This window comes from Pseudophryne corroboree, chromosome 3, assembly GCF_028390025.1.
Source record: "Pseudophryne corroboree isolate aPseCor3 chromosome 3, aPseCor3.hap2, whole genome shotgun sequence".
Lineage (NCBI taxonomy): Eukaryota > Metazoa > Chordata > Amphibia > Anura > Myobatrachidae > Pseudophryne > Pseudophryne corroboree.
Genome location: NC_086446.1, coordinates 135,203,219 through 135,212,024, shown reverse-complemented (window position 1 = coordinate 135,212,024; position 8,806 = coordinate 135,203,219). Strand labels below are relative to the sequence as shown.

Sequence of the window (8,806 nt, the reverse complement as noted above, 5' to 3'; positions counted from 1 at the left end):
ACATAGACCGGCTGGAACACCCACGGTGTCACTAGGGTGTCTACAGCTACTGCCTGAGGGTCTCTTGACCTTGCGCAATACCTCTGTAGCTTTTTGTTGAGCCGGGACGCCATCATGTCTATCTGTGGCAGTTCCCACCGACTTGTAATCTGTGCAAAGACTTCCTGATGAAGTCCCCACTCTCCCGGATGTAGGTCGTGTCTGCTGAGGAAGTCTGCTTCCCAGTTGTCCACTCCCAGAATGAACACTGCTGACAGTGCGCTTGCGTGATTCTCCACCCAGCGAAGAATTATGGTGGCTTGTGCCATCGCCACTCTGCTCCTTGTGCCGCCTTGGCGGTTTACATGAGCCACTGCGGTGACGTTGTCTGACTGGATCAGAACCGGTTGGTCGCGAAGTAAGGTCTCCGCTTGACGTAGGGCATTGTATATGGCCCCTAGTTTCAGGATGTTGATGTGAAGACAAGTCTCTTGACTTGACCAAAGACCTTGGATATTTCTTCCCTGTGTGATTGCTCCCCAACCTTGGAGGCTTGCCTCTGTGGTCACCAGGATCCAGTCCTGAATGCCGAATCTGCGTCACTCGAGAAGGTGAGCACTCTGCAGCCACCACAGGAGTGATACCCTGACCCTGGGGGACAGGGTGATCAACCAATGCATCTGCAAATGTGACCCAGACCACTTGTCCAGTAGGTCCCATTGGAAAGTCCTCGCATGGAACCTGCGGAATGGAATGGCTTCGTATGATGCCACCATCTTTCCCAGGACTCGAGTGCAGTGATGCACTGACACAAGTTTTGGTTTCAATAGGTTCCTGACAAGAGTCATGAGTTCCTGGGCCTTTCCTATCGGGAGATAAACTCTCTTCTGGTCTGTGTCCAGAATCATGCCCAAGAAAGACAGACGAGTCGTAGAAACCAACTGCGACTTTGGGATATTGAAAATCCAGCCGTGTTGCTGTAACACTTTCAGTGAAAGTGATACGCTGTTCAGCAACTGCTCTCTTGATCTCGCTTTTATGAGATCGCTCAAGTACGGGATAATTGTGACACCTTGCTTACGCAGGAGAACCATCATTTCCGCCATTACCTTGGTGAAAATTCTCTGGGCCGTGGAGAGACCAAACAGCAACGTCTGAAATTGGCAATGACTGTCCTGTACCGCAAATCTGAGGTACGCCTGATAAGATGGATAAATGGGGACATGAAGGTATGCATCCTGTACACAAATGCGGACAACAGGTGTCAAGCCGTGTGTTGCCTTTGTCAAGCTGTAATAAGTAGGGGTAAGGACGTTAACCACCTCAGAACATCCTCCCTTATACGTCGTCTGCAGCGCATTAATCATTAGTCAGTGACAAGTTCAAAAACTTTGGATGACAGCGGAAGCAGTCCACTGACCACTAAATCCCTTCCTCTTGTAACCAAGCTCCTGCAAACCACACCACCAACTCCCTCAGTGTCAATTTCCTCCTTAGACAGGAAAGCCAATAGTCCTGCAGGCCATGTCACTGGCAAGTCTGACGAGTCCTCTCCTGCCTGGGATTCCTCCGATGCATCCTTGAGTGTAACGCCTACTGCTGCTGGCGCTGCTGTTGTTGCTGCTGGGAGTCGATCGTCATCCCAGAGGGGAAGTCGGAAGACCACTTGTACTACTTCCAGTAGGCAATTGACTGTCCAACAGTCCTTTGCGAGGAAGATGAAATATCACAGCAGTCATCCTGCTGCAAAGCGGATAACTCAGGTCTTGTCAGCCTGGGTGGTGAGAAACGTGGTTCCGGTATCCATCGTTAATTCAGAGGCAACTAGAGACTTGATTAAGGTACTGTGTCCCCGGTACCAAATGCCATCTAGGTTCCATTTCTCTAGGCAGGCGATACCGAAAATGTACACAGACCTCAGAAAAAGAGTCACCAGTGTCCTAAAAAATGCAGTTGTACCCAAGGTCCACTAGTCCACATGTCCGTGGTTAAGTGGAGCCGGGCAGACTCAGGACTATATGACTGTGACAGCCCACTGGGTAGATGTATTGCCTCCCGCAGCAAGAACAGCAGCGGCGGCACCAGTAGCAGCATCTCGCAAATGCCAACTCGTTCCTAGGCAGACTACGCTTTGTATCACCGCTTTCCATAAGAGGCACACAGCTGACAACCTCTTACGGAAACTGAGGAACATCATCGCAGAATGGCTTACCCCAATTGGACTCTCCTGGGGATTTGTGACATCGGACAATGCCACCAATATTGTGCGTGCATTACATCTGGGCAAATTCCAGCACGTCCCATGTTTTGCACATACATTGAATTTGGTGGTGCAGAATTATTTAAAAAAACGACTGTGGCGTGCAAGAGATGCTGTCGGTGGCCCGAAGAATTGCGGGCCACTTTCTGCATTCAGCCACCGCGTGCCGAAGACTGGAGCACCACCAAACATTCCTGAACCTGCCCTGCCATCCTCTGAAGCAAGAGGTGGTAACGAGGTGGAATTCAACCCTCTATATGCTTCAGAGGATGGAGGAGCAGCAAAAGGCCATTCAAGCCTATACATCTACCCACGATATAGACAAAGGAGGGGGAATGCACCTGACTCAAGCGCAGTGGAGAATGATTTCAACGTTGTGTAAGGTTCTGCAACCCTTTGAACTTGCCACACGTGAAGTCAGTTCAGACACTGCCAGCCTGAGTCAGGTCATTCCCCTCATCAGGCTTTTGCAGAAGAAGCTGGAGACATTGAAGGAGGAGCTAAAACAGAGCGATTCCGCTAGGCATGTGGGACTTGTGGATGGAGCCCTTAATTCGCTTAACCAGGATTCAATCTGTTGAAATCAGAGCAATACATTTTGGCCACCGTGCTCGATCCTAGATTTAAAACCTACATTGTAGCTCTCTTTCCGGCAGACACAAGTCTGCAGAGGTTCAAAGACCTGCTGGTGAGAAAATGGTCAAGTCAAGCGGAACGTGACCCGTCAACAGCTCCTCCTTCACATTCTCCCGCAACTGGGGGTGCAAGGAAAAGGCTAAGAATTCCGAGCCCACCCACTGGCGGTGATGCAGGGCAGTCTGGAGTGAGTGCTGACATCTGGTCCGGACTGAAGGACCTGGCAACGATTACTGACATGTCGTCTATTGTCACTACATATGATTCTGTCACCTTTGAAAGAATGGTGGAGGATTATATGAGTGACCGCATCCAGGTAGGCACGTCAGACAGTCCGTATGTATACTGGCAGGAAAAAGAGGCAATTTGGAGGCCCTTGCACAAACTGGAAACAAAAAATAAGGTTTGTTGGCGCTGGGCAGAACTGTGTAAATGTGAATTGGAATCAGCAGCCACCTGGTAAGGAGGTAGCCAGCCTCCTCAGCAATTAGCAATAGAAAACAAACAAATACCAGGTCGGCGCTTGAAAATCCAATAATACTGCCAAATATAATAAAACAATTTATTTAGCTAGCAAAAAAATATATAAAACACAAAAAGAAACATAGAAAAATAAAAACTAATAATGGACCACAATAATATATAACACATAAAACTTGGGTGTAATTACACCTCAGATAATAGCATATATATGCCTATAATAAAAACATATAGGAGTGGGTCACCGGTTTTCACCTATATAGCTTTCAATATACTGGATTCTAAGTTGTTCAGTCTCTCACAGTTCAGAAAGAATATGTCCTCCGGCTAATAAATTCAGCCTCTGTAACCATATATGTAAAGTATAATTTTCCACGTGATGGATATGATATGAAAGAACCGTACGGTTTCAATTACTCACTGAATCGCTGTCCTTGCTTTCCTATGCACGGTGGGTAATGCAAAGCCGCTCTCTATCACCCTTTGCACGGGTGAGACATCCGTCGGCGGCGCCCGCAGGGATGGATGTTTTCTTTAACACAGCACAGAGTTGGTAAGCTAAACTGCCGTGTATTATTCCTGATTGGAAATAGCCATGCTCAGCAAGACAGGCTGATGGTGTGAAAAATTGTGAAGAAATGAAGAGTCCGGTCTCTTCACAAGCAGGCTGATTGCCGGCAACAGGTTACAGACAACTTGATATAATAGAACAGCAGGTGTATTTCTCCTGTGAGCACTTGGATGGTCTCGGTGATATTCTCAGTGACCCGTCCTCTCTGTGTCCTCAACGCGTTTCTCCGCACCCCAGGCGGCTTCTTCAAGATACTTTGCCTCTGCGGGCGCCGCCGACGGATGTCTCACCCGTGCAAAGGGTGATAGAGAGCGGCTTTGCATTACCCACCGTGCATAGGAAAGCAAGGACAGCGATTCAGTGAGTAATTGAAACCGTACGGTTCTTTCATATCATATCCATCACGTGGAAAATTATACTTTACATATATGGTTACAGAGGCTGAATTTATTAGCCGGAGGACATATTCTTTCTGAACTGTGAGAGACTGAACAACTTAGAATCCAGTATATTGAAAGCTATATAGGTGAAAACCGGTGACCCACTCCTATATGTTTTTATTATAGGCATATATATGCTATTATCTGAGGTGTAATTACACCCAAGTTTTATGTGTTATATATTATTGTGGTCCATTATTAGTTTTTATTTTTCTATGTTTCTTTTTGTGTTTTATATATTTTTTTGCTAGCTAAATAAATTGTTTTATTATATTTGGCAGTATTATTGGATTTTCAAGCGCCGACCTGGTATTTGTTTGTTTTCCCTTGCACAAACTGGCTTTATTCTACCTAAGTTGCACTCCCTCCAGTGTGTACTCCAGAAGAGTGTTTAGTGCAGCCGCTCACCTTGTCAGCAATCGGCGTACGAGGTTACTTCCAGAAAATGTGGAGAAGATGATGATCATCAAAATGAATTATAATCAATTCCTCCGTGGAGACATTTACCAGCAATTGCCTCCAGAAAGTACACAGGGATCTGAGATGGTGGATTCCAGTGGGGACGAATTAATAATATGTGAGGGGGGGCGATGTACACAGTGAAAGGGGTGAGGAATCGGAGGATGATGAGGTGGACATCTTGCCTCTGTAGAGCCAGTTTGTGCAAGGAGAGATTGATTGCTTCTTTTTTGGTGGGGGCCCAAACCAACCAGTCATTTCAGTCAGCCGTGTGGCAGACCCTGTTGCTGAAATGATGGGTTCGTCAATGTTTTTCTTTTCAATCTAAGCCCCTGCAGTTTTCTGTAAGAATCTGCTTCGCTATGATGATCAACAAGTCACAAGGGCAAACACTCAGGGCTGGAGGCGTAGATCTTAGGACCAGCTGCTACAAGCATGGCAAAGGTGTCACTATCATTGGTGACACCCAGAGAGGCAGCGAGGGAGATTGTAATGCAGTGCGCGCAGATAAGCAGCGCAATGGTAAAAAGGAGGCATGGTCTCATAGGTAGGGGTGTGGCCTGTTTTCCTGAATCTCCATTTTGTTGCTCCGGGTATCCCGGGGGTTGAGTGCTGCACCCGGGGACTAGTGTGTGAGTGGTGCTGGCTCCTGCACAGTGACAGAAACTGGGTGTTGCACGTAATGTTACAGTGAAACACCCATATTCTGTCACTGAAGAGGAGCCGGCACTTTGGTGTCACCCCCCTTGGCGGGTGACACTCGGGTGTGGGCCGCAACCCCGTTGTGATGCCACTGACCCATGGGAAGCTTTACGTGGCTTACCCATGTGTTAGTAGCCCCAAGCATCTTTTGTGTTAGTCCCTGAAGAAAAACTTCAAATATTTACAAATACATTTTGTAATCAATGGGCCTAATTCAGTAAGGATTGCAAATTCTGCTAAGTAACAGAATTTGCAATCCTTTGGTTCGCATGCTGGGGCCACCCAGCATGCCGCCTCCCTTCTTGACCACGCTGAAATTGCAGTCTCAGTGCAGTTCAGCGTGATCATAAAAAATGGGTTAGCCTCCTGTTGGTGCAGACTGTATGTGTGCGCAGGAAGCCGCCACCATTTTTGTGATCGCAGCTGCTGCATGTGATGTCATGCAGCAGCTCTGACCACGCCTCCTGTTTCTCCGATGCCGACCCCATTTTGTAGCCCTGCCCATGCACCGCTCCATCTCCGACTTGGAAATGGATTGTTGCTGACCCCCCCCCCCAGCACCAATTGACAGTCAGAAGCGATCGCATTATCTGCGGGGTGCCGCAGAAAATGCAGGCGCATGCGTATGCTCTTAGCAATTTTTGCAGTTGGATTGCTTATTGCGATTGCAATCCAACCTGAATCAGGCTCTATTACCTATCACAATGCACTGCGGGTAGTACAAAATGGGGTTAATATAAGAGAAAACCCCCCCAGAGCTGTGCTCCTTAACTGTCCCTGGTGGCTAGTGGAGCGGCTGCCCAGTAATCAGTGTCCACGCTAGTGCGCACATGGCCCACCCCCTACAGCCACGCTGGATCACGGTATAGTGTGGGCACAGAAGTCCCTTACCTCCCTTTCATCAGCGGCCTCGTGATCCCGGAGGGCGGTGTGTGTGTGACTGACCTTAGGAAGAAACCGGAGCCTCCGCTGCAGTGACCCAGCAACCAGGGCACGGGAGTATACTGCGCCGCTGGGAGTGATGGAGCTGCAGTAAAGATGTCTATTAGACCTAACCTGCTGCAGCCCTTGTAGATTCTTATAAAAAAAGTTCTTCTTTTCTTGTCAAAATTAATAGCTAAGAATAGGCTGCCTGAGGCAGCCCCCTGTTAAGTGGCCTGCTACTGAAGGCACCAACTACAAACTGAGCTCCCTGTTCATGGAAGCGAGGTTATAGATCAGGGGGCGCTGAGCATCTTGGGAACAGTCAAAAGCTTTGAGCCTGTTGGTGCCTCAGATCAAGATCCTACTCTACACCCCAATGTGAATCCTTGTGGAGTCCAGTGTACCCCACAGAAGAAATTAATGTGTCACACCCATTGGCAGCAACATTAGAATAGCTGCTGATGGGCACAATTGAGAAAGGAAGGGGGGAAAACATTTGAATCCAGCACATATATGTAATTTGAATATGCAATTTGTACCTTCCTACTTTAAAATGTAATGGATGAACCTCACCCTGTGAGAACTATCTTCATGATCAAGAGATCTCATACGCAAGAAAAGCATGTGTTGGGATAGGGCTGAGGAGGGCGGCTGCTCGAGCACACCCCCGTCAAGTTAAGGAGATTCAACTGAGGAAGCACAAGGGAACTCTTGTCTGGGGACAACAACTGCAGGGAGACCACATCTTTTCAGATGAAAATGAGAGGGCGGAAGGCTGCCTAATACTGAAGCACCCTCAAACATCAAACCATATGCAACAGCTAGTACAAGCATTCCTGGGGAAAGGTCTGCAGCAGACGGATTTGCATACGGTGATGTCATCCAAGCAGTGGGCCAAAGTTGGCTGGAACCCTCATCTGCATATGAAAAGAGAAAAGGGGCGCTTGGATGACCCCTAGTTCGCATTGAACACCCCCCACCCTCCTTTGGTGTGGGGCTCATGTTGGCCATGCCCCAGCCCCTGAAGCATTCAAGCTGATTTCTTGCTGCAGCTGGGCACTGTAACAGCTCCAGAGCTGCTCTGTAAGGCAAATAAAAGGGTGTGGGCCCTGCAACACCACCTGTAGTTCGCATTGTGCGTTGGAAGGCACAAAGTAAGCAGACGGGAGAAGTCAGGATAGTGCGCAAGGGCATAGAAGGGAGGGGCTCAAGAAAAGAGAAGTGGAAACAGACAGCAAACTAGGCTGGAGAGAGACCTGAGACAATGAGATCTAAATTATACCAGAGCCAACCAGGGGAAAGCACAAATGCAGTCCCCCCCCCTACCACAAATTATGCAGTCGAGATTCCCACATTTGGGGAAATCACAGAGGTCAGCATACCCAGAATGCAATGAATGAACCTCACCCTGGGAAAACAATCTTCATGACCATGGTATCACCTAAGCAAAATAAGTATGATTTGAGATAGGGCTGGGGAGGGCCGCTGCTCAGGCACACCTCCGTCAAGTAAAGGAGATTCAACTGAGGCAGCACAAGGGAACTCTCATCTGGGGACAACAACTGCAGGGAGAACACATTTTCAGACGAATGTGTGAGGGCAGAAGGCTGCCTAATACTGAAGCACCCCCCAAACAACAAACCAAATGCAACAACTAGTGCAAGCATTCCTGGGGGAAGGCCTGCAGCAGATGGATTCGCATATGGTGATGTCATCCAAGCAATGGGTATAGTTGGCTGCAACCCTCGTCTGCATATGAAAAGAGAAAATGGTCACGCAGGGCATGGCGGCCTTTGTGGGGTTGCGCTTGGATGACCCCTAGATCGCTTTATACACCCCCATCAGTGTGGGGCTCATGTTGGCCATGCCCCAGCCCCTGAAGCATTCAAGCTGATTTCTTGCAGCAGCTGGACCCAGTAACAGCTCCAGAGTTGCTCTACAAGACAAGCAAAAGGGTGTGAGCCATGCAGCACCACCTGTAGTTTGCATACACACATATATAGGACATCATCTCTTATATGCCCCAGGGGCAATAAAATAGTATCCTTATCTAGGGTATCCGTCCATGCCGCTACAGCACTACACATACACACCCAGGCCGACGCAATTGCCGGTCTGAGTAAGGTACCTGAATGTGTATAAATGGACTTCAGGGTAATCTCCTGTTTGCGGTCAGCAGACTCTTTGAGGGTAGCCGTATCCTGGGACGGGAGGGCTAACTTCTTGGATAAGCGTGTTAATGCTTTGTCCACCCAAGGGGAGGATTCCCATCGTAACCTATCCGTTGATGGGAAAGGATACGCCATAAGAATCCTTTTGGAAATCTGCAGGAGATTCCCAAGCTTTTTCACATAA

General features: G+C 48.3%; 1 non-coding gene across 1 annotated transcript; it reads right to left on the bottom strand.

Moving 5' to 3' along the window:
- Positions 1–7,743: 7,743 nt before the first annotated feature.
- On the bottom strand, positions 7,744–7,909 carry LOC134898897 (U1 spliceosomal RNA). Its single transcript, XR_010172584.1, has one exon. It is a non-coding gene; the product is annotated as a U1 spliceosomal RNA (small nuclear RNA).
- Between the last annotated feature and the right edge of the window lie 897 nt (positions 7,910–8,806).